Raw genomic sequence first — 2,983 nt, forward strand, 5'->3', positions numbered from 1 at the left:
TTTCATCTCAAATATTGTTTATTCTCTTATTATGACTTGTTTCCATTCCACACTTTTACTCTTTCTCCTCCTTCAGCCTCTGAAACCCATTTTTCTTGTCATTTGTCATCTCGCATTCTTTCTCTCACTCTTAAAATACCGTTGTTTTCTCTCTACCTGTATGAGTCTTTGCTCATTACTTGTGGATAGGGTGGTGGTTGTTGCATTTCTTCAGTTTTATCTCTAGATCTTCAGTATTTTGGTATTTCAAATCTCAAATTTTACTGTTCGTCTCTCCTACTCCATTCTGCCTTCTTCCTGCCCTTTCCTTTTTTATTTTAAATTTAATTTTTCCCAGTCTTAGCCTAGTTTTCGTTCCTCACTCTTAGTAGTCCTTCTCCCTCTATCATCTCAAAATCACTTCCGTTTCTTCTAGACACCTCCTAACCTTTTCTTTCTTTCTTTTTTCCCCTCTTATTCCCATCCCACCTATATTAACCTTAGCTCATTTGTTGTTGATAGTGCTGTGGTAGATCTTTTCCTTCAATTTGGTTCCTGTTTTTTTTTTATTTACTTTTTTCTCTTTTTCTTTCTCTAATTATATATTTTTTAAATTTCTGTTTAAACCTAATACTATGGTTGAAGAAGACCTTCAGCATTGCCCTAGTGGAGTACCTGCTCTCTGGGTGGAGATATGTGTAACACACCAACTTACTGTGACCTAGAAAAGGCTGCCAAGGATGTCTTCAACAAAGGATATGGGTTTGGCATGGTCAAAATAGACCTGAGAACCAAGTCATGTAGTGGAGTGGAATTTTCTACTTCTGGTCATGCTTATACTGATACAGGGAAAGCTTCAGGCAACCTAGAGACCAAATATAAGGTCTGTAACTATGGACTTACCTTCACCCAAAAATGGAACACAGACAATACTCTTGGAACAGAAATCTCTTGGGAGAATAAGTTGGCCAAAGGGTTGAAACTTACTCTTGATACCATATTTGTACCGAACACAGGAAAGAAGAGTGGGAAAGTGAAGGCCTCCTATAAACAGGATTGTTTCAGTCTTGGCAGTAATGTTGATATAGATTTTTCTGGCCCAACCATCTACAGCTGGGCTGTATTAGCCTTTGAAGGTTGGCTTGCTGGCCATCAGATGAGTTTTGACACAGCCAAATCCAAACTGTCACAGAATAATTTCGCCCTGGGTTACAAGGCTGCAGACTTCCAGCTGCACACTCATGTGAATGATGGCACTGAATTTGGAGGGTCAATCTACCAGAAGGTTAATGAGAAGATTGAAACATCAATAAACCTTGCCTGGACAGCTGGCAGTGACAACACCCATTTTGGCATCACTGCCAAATACAAGTTGGATTGTAGAACTTCTCTCTCTGCTAAAGTAAACAATGCCAGCCTGATTGGACTGGGTTATACTCAGACTCCTCAACCAAGAATCAAACTGACCGTATCAGCTTTAATCAATGGAAAGAACTTCAATGCAGGAGATCACAAGGTTGGGTTGGGATTTGAACTAGAAGCTTAATGAGGTTTTGAATAAAGCATTAGATTTCTCCCTGGAGATGAAGAGAAATGAACCCACTATGTTTTGGCCTTAAAATTCTTCTCTGAAACTTCAAAAGTGTGAACTTTTGATTCTTCCAAAGAATTGTAATCCTCCCACACACTGAAGTCTAGAGATCACAAGTCCATCCTAAGGGAGGTGCTGCAAGGTATGCCTGGAAGTTGTCATACCTGTGCCACATTTCAGTTCAGTTCCACAGTGTTATTTTAAATGTGATCCTCAGCAACAGTGTAGAGTAAGAGTCATGTTATAAAGGAAATAACCTGATCGTCCAGTTTGTATATCATGTCCTGCATGTCCCACACTACTTTTTCATGACCTTTTAATATATTGATCTCTGTGCTGTACTGGAGTCTTTGGTTGTGCATCAGAACAATATTAAATAAACCTATCACATTTGGAAAAAAAACTAATACTATATGCTGCCCTTCTCTTGCTCCATTCTGCCTTCTCCATTCTCTGTTCTATTTACAATGTAAATTTTACTTTCCTCTCCACCTTGCCCCAATTCCCTACTCATTATTGCTCCTCCCTTTAGTCTCTCAAAATCATTTTTCTTTCAGTTAGCCATCTCATATTGGTTTCTCCTTTCTTATAATAGTCTTCATCTCTTTACACTCTTGTTAATACTGGCTCATTTGCTGTTGATAGTGTGATTGTGTGGGGGGGTTATTTTTGCAAGTGTGTGTTTCTTTCCTGGGCTGATTTATTAATGATGGCCATTCTGACAGGTGTGAAGTGGTATCTCATTGTGGGTTTAATTTGCATCTCTCTAATGGCTAGTGATGTTGAACATTTTTTTCATGTGTTCATGGGCCCTCTGTATGTCATCCTTGGAGAAGTGTCTGTTCAGGTTCTTTGCCCATTTTTAAATTAGATTGTTTGTCTTCCTGGTGTGGAGTCATGTGAGAGATCAAACCCTTGTCTGAGATATCATTGCAAATATGTTTTCCCATATGGTTGGTTCCCTTTTCATTTTGTTGATGTTTTCTTCAGCTGTGCAGAAGCTTTGTAGTTTAATAGTCCAACTTGTTTAGCTTTCCTTCATATCTCTTGCCCTAGGAGAAGTATCGGTGAAAATATTGCTGCATGGCCATTTTAAATTTAGAACATTAGAAATAGACCTTTAAAATTAAAAAAAATCCCAGTGGTTTAAATATGTAACAATTAGTTTTTCCAATAAACTACACAAACTAAAAAGTGGACCTTTATTCCTCCAAAAAAAGAGAAGTAAATGGAACTGTGTCATTTCACAAGGTGCTTTTTTTTTTTCAAAGACTCTATCAACTTTAAAAAGGATGACCTTCAATAAGACCTAAGAGCCTCACATTTTTCATTCTTCTTTGAGCTTCTCTCAAATGTGATCTCTGATCATGGTGTTTCTGGATAGGTTCCCTTTATAACCCCTGGCGGGCAATC

At 38.2% G+C, this 2,983-nt stretch overlaps 1 pseudogene across 1 annotated transcript; it reads left to right on the forward strand.

The window, feature by feature from the left end:
* Window positions 1–621: 621 nt before the first annotated feature.
* On the forward strand, window positions 622–1,967 carry LOC112323201 (non-selective voltage-gated ion channel VDAC3 pseudogene; annotated as a pseudogene). Its single transcript, XR_011650925.1, has one exon. The product of XR_011650925.1 is annotated as a non-selective voltage-gated ion channel VDAC3 pseudogene (transcript).
* Window positions 1,968–2,983: the final 1,016 nt, after the last annotated feature.

Source organism: Desmodus rotundus, chromosome 3, assembly GCF_022682495.2.
Source record: "Desmodus rotundus isolate HL8 chromosome 3, HLdesRot8A.1, whole genome shotgun sequence".
Taxonomy (NCBI): Eukaryota; Metazoa; Chordata; class Mammalia; order Chiroptera; family Phyllostomidae; genus Desmodus; species Desmodus rotundus.